Source organism: Pararge aegeria, chromosome 9 (genome assembly GCF_905163445.1).
Source record: "Pararge aegeria chromosome 9, ilParAegt1.1, whole genome shotgun sequence".
Classification (NCBI taxonomy): Eukaryota; Metazoa; Arthropoda; class Insecta; order Lepidoptera; family Nymphalidae; genus Pararge; species Pararge aegeria.
In genome coordinates, this window is record NC_053188.1 from 3,832,861 (window position 1) to 3,846,356 (window position 13,496).

General features: G+C 39.4%; 1 pseudogene; it reads left to right on the forward strand.

Moving 5' to 3' along the window:
- Positions 1–13,020, forward strand: part of LOC120626443 — a 62,997-nt pseudogene extending 49,977 nt beyond the window's left edge.
- Positions 13,021–13,496: the final 476 nt, after the last annotated feature.

The following is a 13,496-nucleotide window of genomic DNA, read 5'->3' on the forward strand; positions in this document are numbered from 1 at the left end:
ACATATATGTTTACATAATTGCAAGGGGATGGTGATAACTTTGTTCGAAAACTTAAACTTAAAGCTACGAGGGTTCCAAACGCGCCCTGGTCTAAGCAGACACACACAACAAACTTAGCCGTGTAATTTTTTTGTCATCACCATCACAGAATAAATTAGTTAAGAAGAAGCTATGAAGTTACTTAGTTAGTTTAAGTAATCCTTAACATTGTAATAGCATTTTTTTTTCTGTTTTAGCCTACGTTATTCTTCGTCCCTTCAGCCAACTTTATACCAAAAATCAAGCCGATTTGTTGTCTAGTTAGGGCGTAAACAAACAAACAAAAAACACATTTATAACATCAAAAGTGTGGATTAGTATATTATTACTAGATATAGATAGGTATATGCTCTAGATGTGCCAAGAAAAATGACACTTCCGTGCCAGGCACCGGCATGCATAGCTCCATAACTCAATTTGTCGTTGCTTGCCCACGACGGGGAACTTCAAGGATTTATCTCGTCCAAGTTTAGACTAAGACAGTGCCGAGACAGCTCCCAGGTGCAATCTGTGTAACTATTGTAAGGAGCTGGAATTTATAGTCTGCTTTCTGAAAATCGGCCGGCACTGACACCGTTAGAGGTACGTCGTTGAATGCGTTTGGGGAAGACACAATCAATTCGGGAATAATTAGTTTGCGAAGTGGACTGTGTTTCATCATATCAACCCATTACCGGCCCACTACAGGGCACGGGGGCATGGGGTGTAAGTGGGTGTGGCTAGTACCAGTCAGCCTCCCAAATTGCCAACCTCACCTGCACGTGGTGCACCCTGCTGTTTAACCGACGAGGCTCTGGCGACCGACAAGTGGCGGTATAACCACTTCGAATTGGCTAGCCTGAACAAATGGCACAGACCGGTGTCGGGCAGCAGCGACGCCGGGGCGATCAGTCTAGCCCTGCGATGACCAACCCGCCTGCCCAGCGTGGTCATTATCGGGCATATCTTTAATGGGAAGGAGAAAAAAACCACAGCCCCTAGTTCCCGGCGGCCCCGCTATTCCTGGCTCTGGCAGCGGTTATGGTAACGGCGGGGCAAGGGGTGTTAAGAATCTCCGGCAGAGATTCCGCTGCCAACCCCGACGACTTGACCTGGCAACATACATCGCACGCACGTTGAGGACCGATGGAAAGGTGATTGAGCTGGAAGAAGTGGTGAGCAAGTTGCGCTGGGATATTATAGGATTGTCTGAAGTCCGGCGAGAGGGGGAGGACTTGATAATCTTGGAATCCGGCAACTTGTTTTACTACCGGGAGGGTGACCAACAGTCACAGGGTGGTGTCGGGTTTATCGTCCACAAGTCTCTCGTCAACAATGTTGTAAAAGTCGAAAGTGTGTCGAGCAGGGTAGCATACCTTATACTCAGAATTACCAAACGGTATTCGTTGAAGGTCATACAGGTATACGCGCCGACTTCGGCACACCCAGACGAGGATGTAGAGGTTTTGTATGAGGACATTTCAAAAGCCATACATGCCTCGAACACCTACTACAATATTGTGATGGGGGATTTCAACGCGAAGCTTGGCGAGCGAACTGGTTCAGAGTTGAGGGTGGGGCAATTTGGGTATGGGCAACGGAACCACAGGGGTCAAATGTTGGCTGACTTCATGGAGAAGGAGGGCCTTTATATGATGAACTCCTTCTTCAAGAAGCGGCCACACAGGAAATGGACCTGGATAAGCCCCGATGGTTCCACGAGAAACGAGATCGACTTCATCATGTCGACCAAACGGCATGTATTCAATGATGTCTCTGTGATCAACAGGGTTAAAACCGGAAGTGATCACCGTATGGTAAGAGGCACATTGAGTATAAACGTTCAACTTGAAAGAGTCAGACTGGTGAAGTCTACACTCCGGCCTACTCGTGCCCATATTCAAAACCCCGAGAGCTTTCAACTAGAACTACAGAACCGGTTCGGTTGCCTAGCAGATTGCGACACTGTGGACGATTTGAACAACAGGCTGGTGGAAACTGTCCAAACAGTCGGGTCCAAATTCTACAAGGCCCACCGTAGAAACAAGGCCAATAGGTTCTCAACCAATACACTCAAGCTTATGACGGAGAGGCAAGAGATGAGACTACAGTCTATAGCAGACGCGTCCGCTTACCGGCGGATTAATAGGCAGATCTCTAAATCACAGACTCGTGATATGCGGCACTTCAATACAGAGCGTATTAAAAATGCCATCGAGCAAAACAGAGGCTCTAAAGTGTTCGCTAGAGATCTGTCTATCGGTCAGAGCCAGTTGATGCGACTGAAGACCAATAATGGTAGTCTTGTCTCTTCCAAACCTGAGATCTTGGGTGAGGTTGAGAACTTTTATGGACAGTTGTACACCACAGTACAGACGCCTGTTGAAGATTTGGCTAAGGATCCTAGAGCCAAATTAACTCGACACTATACCGAAGATATCCCAGACGTCAGCCTATACGAGATTAGTGTGGCTCTCAAGCAGCTTAAAAATGGCAAGGCGCCGGGTGATGACGGAATAACGGCAGAACTCCTGAAGGCAGGTGGAAAACCGATACTGAAAGTCCTTCAGCGATTGTTTGATTCCGTTATTCACCAAGGCACAACGCCAGAGGCATGGCACAGGAGTGTGGTGGTCCTGTTCTTCAAAAAAGGTGATAATACCTTGTTGAAGAATTACAGACCCATCTCGCTGCTGAGTCATATCTAAAAGCTGTTTTCGAGAGTCATTACGAATCGTCTCGCTCGTAGGTTTGATGACTTCCAGCCTCCCGAACAAGCCGGTTTCCGTAAGGGCTTTAGTACCATAGACCACATTCATACGCTGCGGCAGGTTATACAGAAGACTGAAGAGTATAACCGGCCACTTTGCTTAGCGTTTGTGGACTATGAAAAAGCCTTTGATTCGGTGGAAACTTGGGCTGTGTTTAGGTCACTGCAGAGATGCCGAATTGACTACCGGTATATCCAAGTGTTGCAGTGTTTGTACAAAAACGCCACTATGTCAGTTCGTATACAGGATCAGACTACGAGACCAATCCAATTGCAGCGAGGCGTGCGACAGGGAGATGTTATCTCCCCGAAACTATTTACCGCTGCGTTGGAGGACGTCTTTAAGCTTCTGGAATGGAACGGACTTGGCATCAACATTAACGGCGAGTACATCACTCAACTTCGGTTTGCCGACGATGTAGTCATAATGGCAGAGACTCTGGGAGACCTAAATACGATGCTCGATGGCCTCAGCAGAGCTTCTCAACAGGTTGGCCTACGAATGAACATGAGCAAGACGAAGATTATGTCTAATGCTCATGTTCCGCTTCAACCAGTAATCGTTGAGAACACTGCACTCGAAATTGTTGACGAATACGTATACCTAGGACACACGATCCAGTTAGGTAGGTCCAATTTCGAGAAGGAGGTGAACCGCCGAATCCAACTCGGATGGGCAGCGTTCGGGAAACTCCGTGCCATCTTTTCGTCAGAAATCCCTCAGTGCCTGAAGACGAAAGTCTTCGAACAGTGCGTGTTGCCAGTGATGACCTATGGCTCTGAAACATGGTCGTTAACTATGGGCCTCATAAGAAGGCTTAGAGTCACTCAGCGGGCGATGGAGAGAGCTATGCTCGGAGTATCTCTACGCGATCGAATCAGAAATGTGGAGATTCGTAGAAGAACCAAAGTTACCGACATAGCTCAACGAGTCGCGAAGCTTAAGTGGCAATGGGCCGGGCACATAGTTCGGAGAAAGGATGGACGTTGGGGTCCCAAGGTGCTGGAATGGCAGCCCCGTACTGGTAAGCGCAGCGTTGGTCGACCCCCAACGAGGTGGACAGACGACATTAAGCGCGTCGCAGGTAGCCGTTGGATCCAAGCGGCTCAGAATCGTGGAACTTGGAACTCCCTACAAAAGACCTATGTCCAGCAGTGGACGTCTATCGGTTGATGTGATGATGATGATGATGACAGGGCACGGGTCTATCCCTAAATGAAAAGGGGTTAAGCTGTCCACCACGCTGGCCCAGTGCGGATTGGTCGTCTTCACACACCTTTAAAGTCATTATGGAAAACTTTCAGGTATGCAGGTTTCCTCACGATGTTTTCCTTCACCGTTGAAGCAAGTGATATTTTAATTGCTTAAAATGCTAAATAAAAATATAGAAGAAAGTTACAGAGAGAAAGTCAGAGAACACTTTTACAAGAAACTCTAATGATATGAATCTTTTATTGTTAGCCAACTAATCGCTATGCAAATTTTCCGGCGGTGGCAATAAAACAACACCTTATTCTAAAATGGTTAATGAAATATTTAAAAAAATACGCTACATAGCCCGAGTATAAGTTTTGTTTTGCTAGTTGCTATTTTTCATAGAAAGTTTCCTATAACGCTTCATAAAAGAGTTCTCTGGGTAATCCATTTTGCTGCAAAGAAACATGAAACATCGTGCGCACCGTCTGCTCGCAGATGTTTATACGCAGAATTAGTTTATTACTCGATTCGTGTTTTAAAGGCAGCTAACTTCGCAGTTAAGTACTCGAAAGTGACTTTATCATCTTCATCACTAACAGGCGTCCACTGATGGACATAGTTTAGGTACTTTCGTTACACACGTTTAAGGTCGTTTTTCCTTTAAGGTAATTTGTGAAGCGTGCTCCAGGTCATCCACCACTGCGTTAAACTGTCCACGGTGTTTACTCCACAGCACATCTGCGACCAACACGTCCAATTGCCAACAGCCATTGGTACTGCGACAGATATGACTATGCCGGTGATTTCAGTTTTTCTACGGGCTCCATCGCATGGAGTATTTTTTAGTTCATTTTATTTACAGCGCCCTGTTTAGCTTATCTTTTTTTCATGTAAAAAATGTTTTTTTTTATATTTAGAGAAGAACAGCCCAGCTTCTCCGATTTCATATATTAACTGATATAACACTTTTATTGTTTGACGGCCGATTGGCGCAGTTTGCAGCGACCCTGCTTTCTGAGTCCAAGGCCGTGGGTTCGATTCCCACAACTGGAAAATGTTTGTGTGATGAACATGAATGTTTTTCAGTGTCTGGGTGTTTATATGTATATTATAAGTATTTATGTATATTATTCATTAAAATATTCATCAGTCATCTTAGTACCCATAACACACGCTACGCTTACTTTGGGGCTAGGTGGCGCGGTGTGTATTGACGTAGTACATTTATTTATATATTATTTATTTTATTGTTCTATACGTGTACACTATAATACTAATGAGCATAAAATAATAAGCAGTAAGCTTGAAAGCAACTAATTTCTCGGAATGGGACACCACTCGCACCTGCAGATTCTCAAATAAATCATTTTTAATGACATGAAATAAAATAAAAGTTATTACGGTATAATACAAAACAATGAAAGCCTCGAGCGTGCGAATTCAACCGCGTATTTTTTCGTTTAGGCGTGAAATTAGCGGGATACGTTAGTTTTCCCGGTATAAAAAATATCCTTTTCATCCTGCTATTTCAGATCAGCAATGAAACATAGATGAAGGATTATTTTTTTAAATCCGGCGAGTTTTCTACCGGAATAAAAAGTCTTCCGTCTCCAGAATGCAAGCTGTACATTAAATTTCGCCAAAAATAGTGTAGCGGTGTTGTCTTATATAGGTTAAAAAAACACCAACAGACAAACTACTACATTTATTAGTATGGCCACCGTTTTCAAAATGGCTCGTGACGGTGTGACAGGGGTTTTACAAAGGTTTGCAAATACATCAATTGGTGAATTAAGGATGCAAATTCCTGTTTCCAACACCAATGCTTGCCACAATTTTAGGGACACGTGAATTCAGATACACGTAAGTAGCCCGTGTTGGGATTATGGAAATGTTGTTAGGAATTCCAGAACATCATTATTGTTTAGTTCATTAATACCCAACGTATTCACACAACACCAGTACAGCTTTTACAGTTTTATTAGTACGTACAAAGGAACCATGTGACTGGGAAAAAGAATAAGTAAGTACAGATTGACTCGATATCTGTACGTACAATTAGAGCCAATTAGTGTGTTCTGGGATCACACTAACGCATAGATTATCTAGCTTTGTAACTGGTCAAATTGTATAAAAAAAAATATTATAAAGTTTTTTTTGGAGGCCCCTCTACTAAAGGATACCGAAGCATTACTGTTAAAATTTTAATTTTTGTCTGTTCCATCCGTTTGCAGACTTGGGTCAACGTTGCATACCTGTATTAGGTCACACGTTACTTGCAGTCATTTATGATAGGGATTTAGAAAAATAATAGCTTAGGTTAAACCTGAGTAGGTCTCCGGGACGGTCATGTGCTGTTGGCAATGTTTACTTGATTGAAGCTCCAAGATTCTCTATTTAACGATTACTATTTTTTATGATAGGTGTTGACACTGATGGATACCAAATTCATTCTCTAACTTGCAAAGTCGGTCACCCATCCCTTTAATGACCTACGTTGACGTTGCATTCCCAGCCCCATCGACTGCTATTAAGCCAAACATAATTTGCAGTCATTTGTTATGGGGAATTAAAATTATTTTAAGTAAAGCGAAATGGATATATGTCCCCGGGCGACCACTTGCGATTTCCAACATTTAAAGATTTCAAATAGTGGGTGATTAAATTAAACCTTCAAGACCAAGAACATATCATATTTTGTTCGCTCGCACTTCAGTCTGTACTTTTTATATTTGGCACTACCAGTATAATTGAAACTATCATTACGTTAGGTAGCTGATTTACTGAAGATTGTAGACTATGTAACGTAAGCTAAAATGACTATGTAAAGCTGCAGAGCACAGCTAGTTTATAATATTAGCCAAGAATACCCTTAGATAGAGCGGTTGCAATACAAAATGGATTTCCAGATAATTATTGTCCTCGCCACGTTCATTGTCACTAACAGAGATTTATAGCGCTGGCTCAGCTGCCGTGCAGTCATAACTTCGCTAAAGATTTGTCATTAAAGTATTATACCTCAATATTGGAAAGAATGAAATCTTACGCTTTCATTCACAAAACAATATTATTCTTAATTGAAATCTGTGTAGACCCCGTTTTTGTAATGTGTGCTTTAATATAAAAAAAAAAAAATTATTTCTTGTTAGTGTAAAATATGTTTTTAAAAATCTAAATTTAAAAAACACTTCACATTCAATATCGTGTTCACCATAGTATTACTAGTCAAGCTCTTTCATTTGATACTTTTATATATTTTAGCGATTTATGAGAAAGAAATCTTTCTCCTTCTTAGGGTGCCGTCTCCTTACGAAGGTTGGCAATCATTAGGGCTATCTCTACCTTGGACACCGCTGCTCTAAATAATGATTTAGTGCTCTTTCCAAACCATTGTCGTAGGTTTTTGAGCCATGATATTCTTCTTCGGCCAGGCCCTCTTCTGCCTGCCACTCTACCTTGTACCGCATCACATGACCAAAATATTCTAATTTTCTTTTTTTAATTGTTAAAAGTACCTCTGGAACCTTACCCATTCTCTGCAATACAGTGCTATTCCGTACACGATCTGTCCAAGATATTTTTAACATGCGTCTGGACACCCACATCTCGAACGCTTCGAGTTTCCTGGACATGGTCTCTTTTAGAGTCAAAGCTTCTACATCATAAAGGAGTACAGAGAACTCATAACACCGCGCTATGCGTGTTCGAAGAGCAATGCTTAGGTTTCGGTCACAGAAAATTCTTTTCAGTCTAGAAAAGGCGTTGCGTGCTTGTTCTGCAGCGTACTTCAAGACTATGATCCCCTTTGTCGTCAACCATTGTGCCTAGATATTTAAACTTGGATACCAGTTCAAGAACCTGACCATTAAGGTACAAAGAATTGATTAGCTCAGGTGTTCGGCTAATTTCCATGAACTTCGTTTTTTTGGTATTGATGTTAATACCATACTCAGCACTAACGGAAGCTACAGAATTGACTATGTTTTGAAGCCCTTCAAGACTATCCGCGATTAATATGGTATCATCTGCGTATCTGATGTTATTTAACGTCTTACCATTAATTGATATGCCGTCTAAAATGTTATCTAGCGCTTCCGAAAATATAGCTTCAGCATACAAATTGAATAGTAAGGGTGATAAAATGCAGCCTTATATTACGCCTCTTTCTATCTCGATGTAAGAAGACAAGTTTCTGTTCACCCTTATATTTGCACTCTGATTCCAGTACAGATTTTTATGAATCGGCAGTCTTTGAAGTCCAAACCTATCTTCTGAAGAACTTGCATCAATTTTACATGTCGCCCTCTATCGAAGGCCTTCTCATAATCGATAAAACAGGATGGAATATTACCAGAGTCATAAATAGCATTGAAGAGCTTCACGAGATAATCTAGGTTAAACTCCTCAATCTCCTTAATAATCTCAACTGGTATCTCATCGGGACCAACAGCTTTTCTTGTTTTTGCAGTTTTAATGGCATGATAGACTTCACTCCTTGTAATGGCTGGTCCCGCATCTTTACAAATGAAATCGACCGGATCACACCGCGTATCATGAAATAGTTCTTTTACATATTGTTCCCAAGTAACTAGTATTTCATTCGTGCAGGTTGTGTAATTGCCATCATTATTAACAAGAGTTGTTTGGGAACATCCTTGGTGTTTAGGGGCTATTAAATCTTTAATCTTCTTATGCATGTTGAAGGAGTCAAATTTCTTATCCAGTTCCTCGATAACTGAACATAAATCACCATACCATGCTTCCTTTGCCTGCCTTATCTTATTCCGTATTAAGATGTATTTTTTATTGAGAAAGAAATGTATTTCTTAAATGTATTTTATGTATTTTGTGGACCAATTTTCATGAAACATAGCTAAGAACACCCCGGCTTATCGACTTTTCAAACAAAACCAAAAATCAAAATCGATTCATCCGTTGGAGAGCAACGATGCCACAAACACACATACACACACACACACACACACATACACACACACAAACACACACACACACACATCCACACATAAACACATAATACATTTTTTAAAACCAAGTGAGAGCATATTTTTAAGAGATTTCACTTTGTTTACTTAAATTTTAAGTCGCTAAAGTTCCAAGTTGCTTCAAATATTTCAGTATCGTGAAAGCATTTTAGTGAAACTCGATAGTTTCATGTTTTCATGTAAGGGGAGTGAACTAAAACTATTTGTGGGTGTCATAGACATATATGAAGGGACTGGCGTGAATACATCGAGGTAAATTTTATACATACTACGCCTTTTATTTAATATAAGATTTATGTTAATAAAGCAGAGCTTAAAAGTTTCCATAGAAACCTAATAGTTCTTAACTTTTATGTAGTTATAGATTTCTATAGAAATTTAATTTCTCTGTAGTTTTACAATGTCAAACGCGTCAATCAAAAGCTACAAGCGCCGTATCTGTACATGTATATCTAAGTTTGTTATTTAAAAGATTTTACGGCGCAAGTTTTAATGCTTATGGCGTGGTAGTTTGCTCAGATTTTCAATGAGTTGAATTTTATAAGTAAAAATAAAAGTATAACTTATACGCTTTAGTAAATAGCCCTATGATGGTCGGAACTAGAAGCTTTAATGTTTTGAAATTTTACTGAAACTAGCTTTTGTAGTTCTTTAATGTAGATTTTTGTTTATCAATTACGATGTTGAATAGAACCTGCTTCTATTCAACATCGTAATTGATAAACATATCAATTACGATGTTGAATTACGATCGTTCATCGTATCAATACATTACCCACTCGAGGACACGGGTCTCCCACAATGAGAAGAGATTAATGCCGAAGTAAACTTGCTGGCCGGCTGGTCCAGTGCGGGTAGCAGAAGCAGGCGTTACTTTGTGGAATTTCATGATATACAATGAAAATATAATAACGGAAACCTTGATGCCAGAGGGTTCTCTTTATAAATAAAATAAATAAATATACTACGACAATACACACATCGCCACCTAGCCCCAAAATAAGCGTAGCTTGTGTTATGGGTACTAAGATGACTGATGAATATTTTTATGAATTATGTATACATAAATACTTAGAAAATACATATAAACACCCAGACACTAAAAAACACTTAATGCTCATCACACAAACATTTTCCAGTTGTGGGAATCGAACCCACGGCCTTGGACTCAGAAAGCAGGGTCGCTGCCCACTGCGCCAGTCGGCCGTCAAATGTTTTCAAAGGCGTGTTGTGAAGTCCACCAATCCGCACTGGGCCAGCGTGGTGGACTATGGCCTACACTGGTAGGGAGGAGTACCGTGAGGAGGTTGATATTATGATGATGATGAAATCATTTTATGGAGGATTGTAATTAAAGAAATTGAGACATTACAAAATATGTCAAAGATAGTGGTCTCCGAAGCTTTTCGCCGTCCCGGGAATCGAAACCAGCACCTCTCGATTCGTAGTCGAACATGCTCATTACTAGACTCGAAATAGAATCAGAAACGCATTTTTATATATTTTTATGATACAGACTAAATGCAAAACTTTATACACGTATCATCAACGCAAAGGACCGCTTGTACGCGCCTTTTTTATATAATTACAAAACAGTTTTGATTCCAATTTTTGTTGGTTTACCCTCCCAATGCTTAACTATGCATATAACTTTGACGGCTTTTAAAATTTGACGGCCCATTGGCGCAGTTTGCAGCGACCATGCTTTCTGAGTCAAAGGCCGTTGGTTCGATTCCCACAACTGGAAAATGTTTGTGTGATGAACGTGAATGTTTTTTAGTGTCTGGGTGGGTGTTTATCTGTATATTATATAAGTATTTTATGTATATTATTCATAAAAATATTCATCAGTCATCGTAGTACCCATAATACAAGCTACGCTTACTTTGGGGCTAGATGTGTGTATTGTCGTAGTATATTTATTTATTTATTTATATTTATATAACTACACATAATACTTATGAGATACTAATCAATCCATTTGTCCTACTTTTTATGACACGTCTTTTACTTTCAGTGATGAAAACCCTCGCCTACGGCTCAATTATTAAACGCACACTCTTGTTTTGATACCCCTCATTAAACAACTGTTTCATAAACTACTATTACTAACGTTACACAACGATATTTCATGTAAGTTGACGTTTAATTAGAGATGGAAAAGCCGTATTAAGGGAAATCGATATTTCTTACTTAGTTTATCTTTACAATTAATTACTTCAAGCTGATTCCACAGTTTAATTAAAGTTACTTACCTAGCGATATTTCATTAGTTATTTTCTTTAGAGAGCGGGCGGAACTAAATCTTGTGAGGTATCAATTTGACAGTTTACTAAGTGAAAACATTATGTGAAACTGAGATATTATGGGGTTACGGAGCGGGTCACAAAAATAAGCCCTTTATTTGAGACTAGCGGTCCGCCGCGACTTCGCCCAGTCATTGACGTCAAACTCATAACATAGACATAATATGCTGTTGCGTTATTTTTTAGAACTTTTAAAGTAGAACAATTCCGTCATATATAGCTGACAGGACTTCTTCGATAATTGCACTATCCAACACAAAAATAATATTCCAATTCGAATCAGTAGTTGCTGAGATAAGCACGTGCAATCAAACAAACTTATCTACTTTATAATACTAGTTTTTCTTAAGTATTTTTGTATTGAGTATATATTAGTTTATTATTTTATATTAATTTATTATATATAATTAAAAAAATGCACCAAATAAGAAGGTGCAATTTTATTTATGAATTTGTATTTAGCTATTTGAATGTAGGTTTATTATAATTTTACACCACCTGTCCGCTCTCGCTCATCTTGTCCTAATCCAAAGGTTGTCTGGCAGAGACCGCTACAAAGCGATAAGGCCGCCTTTTGTATTCTACTTCTGTCTTTATATTTCTTTTGTTTTTTTTTCCTAATTGTGTGTATATATTCCATAGTGGTGTACAAATAAAGAGTTAAATAATAATAATAAATAATAAAAATCAAAATTCAAAATTCAAATTCATTTTTCAAATTCATTTATTTCAAGTAGGCCTACTTTATAAGCACTTTTGAAACGTTAAGTATGTATGTTTGTAGTGACTCTACCACCGGTTCGGAAAGCAGATTCTACCGAGAAGAGCCGGCAAGAAACTCAGTAGTTGCTCTTTTCCAACATCAACATTTACAATCATTTTACTATCTTGCGGGAGATGAGTGCGAGGCTGGCTGGTTCCAATCTACCTTGTCATTGAGGAATTCATCAAATGTATAATTACGAATATTTTAAAGACTATTAAAAGCGACTTGGCTTCACAAAAGAAGGAAATGAAGGATATGCAATTAAATATAACAAACGATATAAATCGGAATATTAATGAAAAGTTTTGTGAAATAGATTCAAAATTCAGAACCTTAGAAGAAAAATTGGAGAAAGAAGAAAAACAAATTGAATATTTGGAAAGACAAAATAAGAAGAAAAATTTAATATTTTTTGGAGTTCCCGATGATGAAAACAGCTACTTCCAGCTGCAAGAAAAAGTAATTAACATCATATCAAAAACTATGAACGTAACCTGTGTCAGCTCAGACGTAGAGTATATTAGACGCATCGGAAAAAAAGGGAGCAAGGCTAGGCCTATCTCTGTCACTCTACTAACAATGGGGAAAAAAATTGAAATATTGAAAAATAAAAGCAGTCTTAAAGGCTTATCATACTATGTGAAAGAAGACTTTCCCCCAAAAATAGTAGAACTGAGGAAGAATCTGCAGGCGCAAGTAGATAAACTTAGAGAAGAAGGTAAATACGCCATAATCAAGTACGACAAAATTGTTATCCTTGAAAAACGATACCAACAAAGATCAAAGAAAACGGACTTTTTCACCATCGCCAAGGGCTACACAGAAGCATATCAATTCCACGCAATCTACCAAAAAAACCAAACATACAATGAACAGTTACTTTGCTCCAAAGAATGTAAGAATCAATTCATTAGAAGACTCCTCTATATCCAATTTTGACACTAATACTATCATTTAGCAACCAGCATCGCCCCCTCTCACTCTCCCAATACGGCCGGTCCCCGAGGGAGGTACAGACCAAAACCCTCCAGAGAATGACATTTTAAGTGACTCTACGAGTAACCTTTTTTACATCGCAACATATAACGTACGAACTCTGTCAAGCAATAACCGTTTACTGGAACTTCTTGACTCTCTAAAAAACACTAAATACGATATAATTGGACTATCAGAAGTAAGGCGTCTCGGTAGCTCAATACATGAATTCGAAGACTTCATTTTATATTACATAGGTGAAACGCCAGGATTATACGGTGTAGGGTTTATAATAAAAAAATATCCTAAATCATGCATTGAATGCTTTATTGGTCTATCAGAAAGAGTGGCTCTAGTAAACCTAAATCTTCAAAACTTCCGAATTTCTATCATACAAGTCTATGCTCCTACGGAAACATCAAACGATGAAGTTGTAGAGCAATTTTATTGTACTATCGA